The sequence below is a fragment of the Drosophila tropicalis genome, unplaced genomic scaffold, assembly GCF_018151085.1.
Source record: "Drosophila tropicalis isolate 14030-0801.00 unplaced genomic scaffold, ASM1815108v1 contig_993, whole genome shotgun sequence".
Classification (NCBI taxonomy): Eukaryota; Metazoa; Arthropoda; class Insecta; order Diptera; family Drosophilidae; genus Drosophila; species Drosophila tropicalis.
In genome coordinates, this window is record NW_027173497.1 from 506,230 (window position 1) to 518,445 (window position 12,216).

General features: G+C 36.7%; 1 long non-coding RNA gene across 2 annotated transcripts in view; it reads right to left on the reverse strand.

The window, feature by feature from the left end:
- LOC137586440 (uncharacterized) overlaps positions 1-12,216 on the reverse strand; it is an 84,583-nt gene that overhangs the window by 37,163 nt on the left and 35,204 nt on the right. The gene's annotated exons all lie outside the window — the stretch shown is intronic.

The following is a 12,216-nucleotide window of genomic DNA, read 5'->3' on the forward strand; positions in this document are numbered from 1 at the left end:
TGGATTTCCAAAAATTAAGCTTTGTTGTAGTCTTGTGATTACTTCCTTCGTAGATGTCGTTTTCGTCGGGTACAACCAGCAAAATTTTGCGAAGCCATTGATAACTGCAAGAATGTGCTTATAGTGCTTAAGACTTGACTCTAAGAGTCCAAGAAAATCTATGTGTAACTTCTGAAAGGGCAGCTCTTTCTTCGGCAGTGTATGCAGTTCTCCTTCTTTTTTACCAAGCATTCAGTTTAGTGTTAGACATGGAATGCAGCATCTTGCAAAAAGGGTATATTAATTTTGGTCAGAAGTGTGTAACGCATAGAAGGTAGCATCTCTGACCATGCAAAGTACTTATATATATATTCTTGATCATCACGACGAGACGACTTCAAATAGCCATGTCCGTCCGTCCGTCCCTCTGGATTAACGCGAACGCCTCCCAGACTGTAACAGCTGCAGAGTTGGGCTTGTATATACTGCAGGGGTTGTATATCTCGGATTCAGCCGGATCGGACCACTATATCATATAGCTCCCAAACAAACGGCAAAGACACGATAAGTGCCTTTTCTTAATAACTTCGCTATTTTCTGAGCTATTGTCGTGAAACTTAATATTAGCTTATTACACTTATAAACGACTCTGCCAAAGTTGATCAAGATCGGGCGACTATATTTTATGGCTCCCATAGGAACAATCGGCGGAAACAGTGAGTCTGATTAATAACTTTGTTTTTTCGTATGTAAGCCGTTTCGCAAACTTAAAGTCGTCAAAATGTATGTAACAGGCAGAAGGAAGCTTCTTTGACCCTATAAAGCATATATATTCTTGATCAGGATCAACAGCCGAGTCGATCTAGCCATGTCCGTCTGTATGAACAAGCAGATGTCGGAGGCTATAAGAGCTAGAGCCACCAAATTTGGTATGTATACTCGTGTAGTATGTATGAAAATGTATAGAGTTAATTGGAATTAAGGCCACGCCCTCTTACGCCCCCAGGAATCACAAAAAACTGTTTTTCTTAAATAGTATAACAGCTAGAGACATCTAATTTGGTTAATATTTTCGTTTAGTTAGCGCGCAGAAAATAATTGTTCAAACTTTTTGCCACGCCTCTTCCGCCCACGGAATTTACATAAAACTGATTTTCTCAAAAACTACGACAGTTACCGACTACAAATTTGGTATGTAGACTAGTTTAATAGACGCGCAGAAACTGGCTATTTAAAAATTTTGCAAGGCCCACTTCCGCCCCCGAAAATTAAACAAAACTAATTTTATCAAAAAACTAACAAAGCTAAAGTCACCAAATTTAGTATGTACACTGGCTTAGTATGCGCGCAGAGTATATATATTTTCATATTTTGCCACGCCCACTTCCGCCTCCATAATTAAGAAAAAACCCATTTTCTCCTGTAGTTTTTTGACTATCGCAGATCAAATTCGGCAGACTAATTAATCTTATCTATTTCTACCAAACTAAAAAATTTTATTGAAATCGGATTAGAAACATGCAAAATATGCCTTTGAACGTATTTTACCACGCGGTCTATAAGGGTAAAATTGGCCGTTGGCTAGTGGCGGCGCTAGAGTGCTCGTGTGTTTGTAGAGTGAGCGAGATAGCACATAGTATGAAGCATGTTAAAACAATTAAATAGACATACATACATATGTACATTTGGTTTTCGAAATTTATAAAAATTTGTTTCACCTGGTGTATGGTATACCCAAGTCGGCGAGTCGACTTACTTACTTCATTTACATCTAGCGTGGTTATAAGGCAGTACTTTTTCCCGCCACCTTTCAATCGTTGCCCTTCAATCGCTTTCGCCGCTATGTTGACTACTGACGATAGTGCATGCAACGTAGATTTGGCCTTTCTGAACCCAAATTACATGCGCGAAAGGTTTCCGGCCTGTGAGATGGCGGTTTCCAGCCTTGTGCTGATGATTTTTTCCAGCATCTTCGCCGCAGTGTCAAGCATGCATAGCGGTCTGTAGCCAGAAGGATCTTCGAGCGGCTTGTTCGGCTTCGGAATTAGCACCAAGTTCTACTTTTTCCAAATGTCAGGAAAGGTGCACTCTTTTAAACATTTTGTAAATACATTGGAAAATTTTTCCGGCTGCAAGCGGGCAGCTAGCTTAATGGCTTTGTTCGGAATGGCATCGGGGCCAGGAGCCTTCTTGTCTTGCAGGTCCGCTGCTGCCAATAGCACTTCTTCTGTGCTTACCGTGCTGTATTGGCTTAATGTGGGACTCGTGTTCCTTGGCGATACCGTTGACGTACTTGGAGTACGTTGTCGTTTTTACGATATGCTTCATATGTTGTTTTAGCTGCGCTGTGATTTGTTTAAAATGCCTGGAAAACGAGTAAGCGACGAGATAATACAGCTGGTTTATTTTAACCATGCTAACGGAAAAACGGCAAAAGACTTGGCAGAAATGTTTTCAATCAAAATTCGCACGGTATACAACATTCTGAAACGGGCAATTGTCGAAAATAGAAATATAATTCCCACAGTCAAATTTGGTAAGTTGCCCGTAATGGTGTGGAGATGTATTTCATCCAAAGTACAAGTCCCATTTGTGCCGATCCTGGGTGATATATAACTGCAACAAAGTCCAGATCTTAATCCCATAGATTTCTGGGTATTTTTAAAGAAGAAAGAGGCTAAACGTAGACCGAAAAATAAAACCGCTCTTATAGAAATTATAAAAGAAGAGTGGCAAAAATTACCAGAGCAGTATGACCTTCAGCAACTAATTGGATCGATGCCGAGACGCTTACATTCTGTGACTGATGCCGAAGAAGGACACACCAAATATTAGAACTATATATCTTTTTGTTAACAGTTTTACCTTATTTTCTACTTCAGTTTGCATTTTTGCAAAGAATTAATTGACAGTTAAAGTTCTGAGTCGTTTAAGTCTTTGTTGTGTTGTTTTTTATTGTATACTTAAGTTAATATTAATTTTGTTTAGTTTTTATGAAAATATATTGATTTGTTTATAATATTAAGTCAAAAAATTCTTCCAAAATACATGAAATACCATAGTGAATAATTGTTTGACACCCTGTATTTACAAATCTATATTTATCGTCCAGTTATGGTCTTCCTTTGATAAATGCAATAACGAAATGTTTGCGAAATGGTATCCACCCATTAAAAACAAGGAAACCATTCCGAAAATTGTAAAGCTTGTTGAGCAGTCAACCCTTTAAAAACCGACGTCAATAAGGAGGAAATACAAATGGTTGTAAACGATCAGCAACCCTTTAAAATCGTCGATGATAAAGGGCCTTTGCTTAATTAATAGATCCCAAATTTTCGCTTCCAAGTCGTACATGCATTGCATTTGTGATGAAATGTTATTAAAACTGAAATGCAAAAAAAGCGCCGCCTGCTGGATGATTACGAATTGAAGTAGAAACTACACCAGCGAAATTATTGCAGATACAATTTATTCTATTTGTCAGAAATTCGGAGTAACCGATAACGACGCATCCATGTAAAAGGCTTGCGAGCTTTAAAACAAAAAAATTTCCTTGTTTTGCGCACTGTTTAAATTTAATTGTTGAAGAAACAAGTTGCTTCGGGCTATGACCTCACAACACGTCCGTCGTTTTTGTCGCGCAAAAACCAACTCTCTCTCGTCATCGCTTTCTGATCGTCTTCTCTCACACGATCACATTGTCTCTTTGACGATGATCACATCGTCTCGCTCGTCTTCGTGTACAGTGGCTGTTCATGCACACCCCACACAAATGTAATTGTTTGCAAACTTCATCCTTTAGTTAGTATAATACACATACACTATCGTTTTAATAGAAATTTCGACGTTGGTTTAAACTTTCTTGGGTATACCCATATGGCAAATCGTGTCTTTTGTAGTTAGTCGAGGATTCAAAATTCTATCTTCTAACAAAATTAAATTAGGTTAAAGCGAATAACCCCCTTGGGAATAAAAGTTTAGTTTGTGAGGATTGTAAAAAAGCTTTCGAAGTGCGAGTACTGGTAAGAGAGTCTACATTTGGTTGCTACATATTTGTTCAGGAAGTACCCGACACATTCAACAACCAACGCGGACGTGCTTTGCTGTGTATTTCCCTTACTGCTACTATCAGTGTCGTTGTCCTTTTGGTCTCGGTGGTCCAGTCTCCAGTAAAGATAAAGTAGTTGTTCAAGTGGCAGCTTAATTCGCATAAAATGAAAACACGCTGTCTACATTGTTCCTACAACTTTTCGACTTTTTTAGCACTTAAAATGGCTGCTAGACAAAGGCTTACCAAACGGTTACGATACAATCTATTGCTCTGGTCTTTGTGGACGTCTACATACACAAACATTCATTGTAACTAAGCATACGAACAATATTTCATGAAAATGTAAAGTTAAAATAGGTGTAAGTAAATATTTTAGACTTAAAATCGTCAAAGTTGTCTACATTAAAGCTATTTTGCATCTATGCAGCTCAAAAAGTTTTTTCAGTTAAAATATTAAATTTTTCTATTGTTACATCAGAGAAGCTAGTAGGTCACATTTTCAACATTTACCAAAGTCAAGAAATATGTATACTAAATGAAGCAAAAACACAAAACAAAACAAAACAAGAAGCATCATATGTAAAGTACTGGTTAAAACCAAACAGACATGCATCCACGCTCTGTTTAAAACATTTAGGAATATTTGTAACAACGGCACGATGTCAAGTGGCCAATGCCAAGCATAAAGTATAAACAATTTTCAACCCCCGAAAACATGGATTATTACAATAAGTAATCCAGGTACGGTAGGTAGTAAAACGTAGAACTTCGATGGTGTTGGAAACTCCATGTTTACTGACTCCATTTACGATTTTTTGTATGTACGTATATCATACAAAGTAACTATATCCTTTAGCTTAATATTCATAGTCGGAGTATAAACATCAAAAATTTTAAGCAAAAGCCTACTATTTAAGTGCCTTGAGCAATGACAAATTTTCGTTTTTAGCGATAATTCGTAACTTAATACGATCTTATAATTTTTTTATTTTCGTATTCGATGCGTTATAAATCAAAGATTGGTATAAGGTAAAAAACTTTTAAAATTCACACCCAGAACACAGAAATATTATGTTTTTTGTTAATATCTTTTGAAATTAAGCGGATTATTGTTAGACAAAAAAACAACTATTTTCAGAGATTTGCCCAATAAACAGCCATGCTTAAAATTCTAGATATAAGCAGCGACTAAAAAGAAAGAAGTGTTTAAAGTAGCAGGCAACGAAGTAGTGCCAGTTGTTGATAACCCTTGCAGTGATACGATATTAGATGCATTATATGCACGCTATAAGTATTTACTATTATTTATATTCACAAAAGTTTTGTCAGTCAGCTATGCTCAATGCTAAACTGTGTATTTATACCGTAGACCTATAGGTTGAAACTGTACATTAAAATCGTCAAAATGTATGTACCATAAAGTTTATATTTATTCTTGATCAGCATCAACAGTCTAGTCCGTCTGTCGCACCTAGATCTCAGAGACTACAAAACCAGCCAAGTTTTTTTCACAAATTTGCCCAACGCCTTCTGCCTTCTATACCCTATTAAGGTACGTTTCACAATTATAACGCCACCCATATATTTCAAATATTGGTCTAACGGTACAATTCTCGATGTTACAATGTTCTACCGAAATACTTTTTGGGACACAACAACAACATATACGAACTTTGGAATTAGTGGGATTAACGGGACTTTTTTGTTTACGAGAATTTTATTTTAAGCGCGTTTCATAATTATAACGCCACTTTCAATTAAAGCGTTTTTTTCTATAAATGTTAACAATTAGTAAGAATTTTATTTCAAAATACTTTAAATTTGTTTGCCATTTTTGGCAATAACATTGAATATTCTTCGTGGCATACCTCATAGTAAATTTTAAATTGTCTCTGGGTCAATCTCCAGCCAAGCCTCCTCTATCGCATTTTTCAGTTCTTGAACTGTGTTGAACTGGCGATTTTCCTTGTAGACCTTACAGACTAAGATGCCCCACAGATTCTCAATTGGATTGAGGTCTGGTGATCTCGATGGCCAGGACATAAGGGCGATATTCTTTGAGGCAAACCACGACTTCGTCTCCCTGCTGACGTGGATTGCGGCATTGTCTTGTTGGAAAATCCAGTCTCTATCCTCATTTTCATTCAAAAATGGGACGAGACTGTTTTCCAACACTTGGATGTAATCTCCACTCTTCATTCGTGATGATACGAATTGGAGATTCAGGCATCCAACTGAGGAAAAAGCTGCCCAAACCATCACGCTTCCTCCTCCAAAATTTCGCTTAGAGAAAACTTGTGGCTCTTTTCTCAGGTCATGCCAATATCTCCGAAAACCATCAGGACCATTCAAATTCCACTTCTTTTCATCCGAAAAGAAGACCTGCAATTTTAATCCTTGCAATAAAAACGAATTGGGTTATTATTTTGTGTGACTTACGGATGATCACTGTGTCTCCATATTTTGACGCCCAAAATCCATCCGAGCAAGTTTGTGTTTAGCTTTTAAAGCTGAAACGCAACTCATCAGCTTATTTTTTATAAAGTTGGACCTATTTAGTGTCCGCCAAACGGTGGTACGACTAACATTTTTATCGACTTCTCCTTGCAAGTCGTGCAAACTCTTACAAGTATTGCTAGCTTTATTGATAATTTTTCGCTCATCTCGGCTAGAAAGTAATTTCTTCCTTCCTGAGCGTTTTTTACAGCTATATATTTATAATTATGAAACGCGCCTAAAATAGAATTCTCGTAAACAAAAAAGTCCCGTTAATCCCACTAATTCCAAAGTTCGTATATGTTGTTGTTGTGTCCCAACAAGTATTTCGGTAGAACATTGTAACATCGAGAATTGTACCGTTAGACCAATATTTGAAATATATGGGTGGCGTTATAATTGTGAAACCTACCTTATACAGATTTTAGACATAGCCAAATCTGTTTTAGTCATTGCATAGTATTCGGAAAGGTTCATCTAGTGCAACGGAACATAAATATTAATCTGAAAGGTATATGTACATTTGGTCCTTGAAACTAAAATTTTATTTTCATTTCATAATATATAATTAAATTATAGTTCTGATAAATTTGATAAAAATTGGGTAACAACATCATATAGCTGTTATGTGACAACGACCGCAGAAACGCTCGATTAAAACGCATTTTATACCCTTACAGAGGGTATTATAAAATTAGTCAGATGTTTGTAACGCACATAAGGAGACGTTAGAATATCGCTATGTAGTTTACATATGTATGTGATAATATTTTATATAAAACCTGAGATCCCAAAACTTAAATCTGACCGGATAAATAAAACACAAGTTACAGTCAATATTAATCGGCTCTGCTCCCAGCTCTGTCGGTAGCGCTACCTACATAGTCGCAACTAAAGGTGGGCATGGGCCGAAATTTTCAACCCAACCCGACCCAGCCCATGGGCCGAAGAGGAAAATTTTACCCGTACCCGAAAGCTAAAAAAATTTTGTAACCCGAAACCAACCCGCCCGCCCGAAAAAAAAATTTAGTACAAAATAAAATTTTTTATTTCCTTTGTTTTTCTTCAAAACAGCACTTAAATTGCATTTTTTATAAAGGATTAATAGGTATACAAAAATTCAAATTTAAATTACATATTTTTGTAAAAAAAAAGTAACATATCGAGATTTGCGCTTGACAATATTGTGCGCCTTTCATTTAATATTTTCCCCGACGACGAAAAAAACTCTCTCGCTTGTGGCAGAGCTTCCAGGTATGCATAATATTTGTTTGGGCACCACTTGCAATAATTTCAAGTCAGTTGCCTGTTTCCAAAAATCTAAAATTGGCATGTTTGAACGAGTAGTTGTGGCAAAATATATATCAATTTCTAAATCTATAGGATTTTAGTCAAGTTTCATTTGTTTTGGTTGATTTTTGTCGAAATACTCTTGAAATTCATTATTGCTACATATTTGGCGAAGTGTTTTCAATTTTTGAGTCGTCATCTGTGTCGCTTGGATTTCATAAATTTCATTCATCATGCTTTTGACGGTCTCCAAAACATGTTTTTTTTTTCTTCAGGTAAAAAACTCAATTCTTTGAATGGAGGGTTTAAAAATAATCCAACTAAATGTACTGATGTACATAAACCTCGGCATAGCCGATATTTGATATTATTTATATTGTCTTCACGTGCAAGTGGCCATATGTGGCCAGAACACCACTAGCCTGTTTTGCGCGAACCCAATCAGAGAACTGTCGGCACGAATCGCGTGGGCAAGTCCGGGGCTAACTTCGTCGCGCCGATGTTTGTGTACCCTTGCAAAAAGGTTATGTATGTTTTGGACAGAAGTGTGCAACGCACAGAAGGAATCATCTCCGACAATATAAAGTACATATATTCTTAATCACGACGACGAGTCGAGTTGAAATAGCCATGTGCGGCCGTCTGCCTGGATCAGAACATACTCCGCATAAACCGTTAGAGCTACAGAGCTGAAATTGCATGTAGGCTTGTATTTACTGCACAAGTTGTATATCTCGGATTCAGCCGAGACCACTATATCATATGGCTCCTATACAAATGACAAAGTCACGAACAGTAACTTTTCTCAATAAGTTATTTATTTTCTAAGTCATTGTCATAAAAATTAATATTTGTTAGTTTCGTATAACTGTTGATCACTGTACCTAATTTGGTCAAGATTGAATGAGTATGTATATCATACAGCCCCCATAGGAGCGATCGGTCAAAACCTGTGACTTATGAATAACTTCGTTACTTTACATGCGATTGTATATTTGTCGGTAAAGTATTTTTAATAATGACTGCGTCAAATTTACTCAGGATCGGACGACTTTATCATATAGCTCCCATAGGAAGTATCGGTCAAAAACAGAGACTTGTGTGGTAATTAGACCCCTGTAATACCTACGGTGTTCAAGTTTATTTCCATTTTTTGCCTTGCCCCCGCAAATTAGATAAAACCGATTTTCTCAAATGCTATACCAGCTATAGACTAGAGGTGTTAAACTATCGATAGCACTATCGACACTATCGATGGTTGAGCACTATCGGGTCGACTCACTATCGATGGTGTTGCTCTTCCGATAGTAGTCGATAGTAGATCAAGTATGCGATCAATGGACTCATACATATATAAAAAAGTGTATTATATGACCCCAACGCACATCGGAAAAAGGTTATTGATCGAACTTTAGCGGAATTGATTGCCATAGATGTTCAGCCCTACAGCATAGTAGAGGATATAGGCTTTATAAAATACAGCAAAATATTGGACTGCAGATACCAGTTGCCAAGTCGCGCACATCTAACAAATGTGCTAATGATATTTTTAGCAAGGCAGGGCAAATTGTCTCTGACCGCAGAACACGGTTGAAGGAGGAAAACGTCAATATTTTATTATTCTTAAACCAAAATCTATGGATAAACTCTTCCAAAAAATTATAGTAATAGGTAATACAATTTTGGACATTTCTTATATCTTACAACATCGAATTAAACCATTTTTTAAATACTTTATTATAGTTACTTTTGCCTTGTGCACCATCGAGGCACTATCGATGGTACTATCGTCCACTATCGATGGTGATGAAAAAACTATCGTCGACTATCGATGGTGCCGACTATCGATAGTTTGACACCTCTACTATAGACATCAAATTTGGAATGTGTACTGGCTTAGAACACGCGCAGATAAAAATTTAATAAAAACAGTTTTTCCCGAAAACTAATAAAACTAGAACCACCAAATTTGGGATGTATGCCACGCCCACTTTCGCCTTCATAATCTAGAAAAAACCGATATTAACCAAAACAAAAATTCAGCAGACTTAGCCCTATTAATATCTACCGACATACCAAATTTTAAAATCGGATTAGAAACATAGAAAATATACGTATAAACGAGTTTTACTATCCGGTCCATAAGGGCAGAGTTGGCCGTAGGCTAGTGGCGGCGATAGAGGGCTCGTGCGTTTGCAGAGTGAGCGAGATAGCATATGCTTACATTGTAAAAACAATGTAATAGAAATTGAAAATATTTTACTTACTTGGTGCATGGTATACCGAAGTCGGTGAGACGACTTACTTTCTTCATTTACAGAAGAAAGAGGGGCTTCTGATCTGATTACTGGGTGAAATGTTTGTTAAGCATAAATACAGTCGTTTAAAGAAAGAATAATAAACTTTGTGGTAGGTCTATGGGGTTTAACTGGTTCAATAGCTCAGTAGAGTCTATTTTAAGATCGAATTGAAGCAGTACAGATGACGATAAGACTTTATAACTGAGTGTCGCTAAATGGGAGTTGATCACCAAATAATTGCCAGCGGAAGTGACTGTCACCGTCTAGGTATAGCCGTTAATATCTAGTTATACCCTTGCAAAAAGGGTATATTAATTATGGTCAGAAGTGTGCATCTCCGATCATACAAAGTATATATATTTTTGATCAGCACGACGAGACGAGTTCAAATAGCCATGTCCGTCCGTTCGTCTGGACCAACGCAAACTCCTCCTAGACCGTAAGAGCTACATATCTGAAAGGCTTGTATACACTGCAGGGGTTGTATATCTCGGATTCAGCCGGATCGGACCACTGTATCATATAGCTCCCATACAAATCCCAAAGTCACGAACAGAGACTTTTCTCAATAACTTCGTTATTTTCTGTGCTATTATCGTGAAACTTAATATTAGGGAGTTTATTACGCCTATAAACTACTGTGCCAAATTTAATCAAGATCGGATGAGTATATCATATAGCTCCCATAGGAATGATCGGTCGAAAACAGTGACTTTGTAAATAACTTCGTTACTTTTAACGCGATTGCTTTCAAATTAAACATTTCTTAATTTGATATATCTGTTAATGACTGTGCCAAGGCAACTATCGGCAGAGCGAGTGACACTGCGGCATAGCTTAACATCCTTCCCATACATAAGCGCATCGTAATATTTAAATTGAATTAAGAATGTAATTTGGTAGTGTTAGGTTACACATATTTTATCTGTATGATATCATATGATTTACCAGTGTTGTAAGACACTAGGAGGGCTAGTGTAGAAAAGCGATCACTTGATGTCGAGCCGTGGAGAGAAATTTAAAGATTGGTTGACTTCCGATTTTGATCAAATGTGGTATTTTGCTGGATATTAGTATTAAATTTAAGTTTGAAAAATTTTGATTGCACAAGGTATAACAATGCGGGAGATAATCAACATTTTTTCAAATTACGGAGGCGAAAAGAGGCGTGGCAATATCTCAACACATACATAATGTGCGCATTTACTAAGCAAATATACATACCAAATATGGTGTCTCTAGCTAGAATAGTTTTTGAGATAAACGCTTTTTTTAAATTGGTGGAGCGGAAGGGGGCGTGGCAAAAATTTGAAATAAACTTGATCATTTTACATACTACACGAGTCTACATACCAAATTTGGTGGCTCTGGCTTTTACAGTCTCCGAGATCTAGGTGTTCATACGGACAGACGGACGGACAAGGCTAGATCGACTCGGCTGTTGATCCTGATCAAGAATATCTATACTTTATGGGGTCGTAGAAGCTTCCTTCTGCCTGTTTCATACATTTTGGCGACTTTAATATACCATTTCAACCTATGGGTGTATGGTATAAAAAACAAATTATATTCTAACGTTTTTTATACCCTTGCAAAAAGGGTATATTAATTTTGGTCAGGAGTGTGCAACGCATAGAACGAAGCATCTCCGACCATACAAAGTATATATATTTTTGATCAGCACGACGAGACGAGTTCAAATAGTCCGTCCGTCCGTCTGGATCAACGCAAACTCCTCCTAGACCGTAAGAGCTACAGAGCTGCACGTTTTTTTTGGTTTTCTGTTTTTTTTTTAAACATGTTAATGATTTTTATTTTAAATAATATTTTATGTGAAGAGGATTAAAATATTCTTACACTATTTTAAGTTAAAGTGTCCTATTCAAGTGGTGCATATTTAAGACTCCACATTTTGTTATTTACTAGTTAACACTGATTTTTGTATACTTACAACTTTTGAACAATTTTGAAATTATCGTCAAATTAATGTAATAAAATAAACTTTTTTTAGAAAACAAAAATTATATTCATAGTTGGCTTGGCTTAGCAGAAATGAACTATAGAAAATCGACCTTAGATGTGTCCTATTCAAGTGGCGCG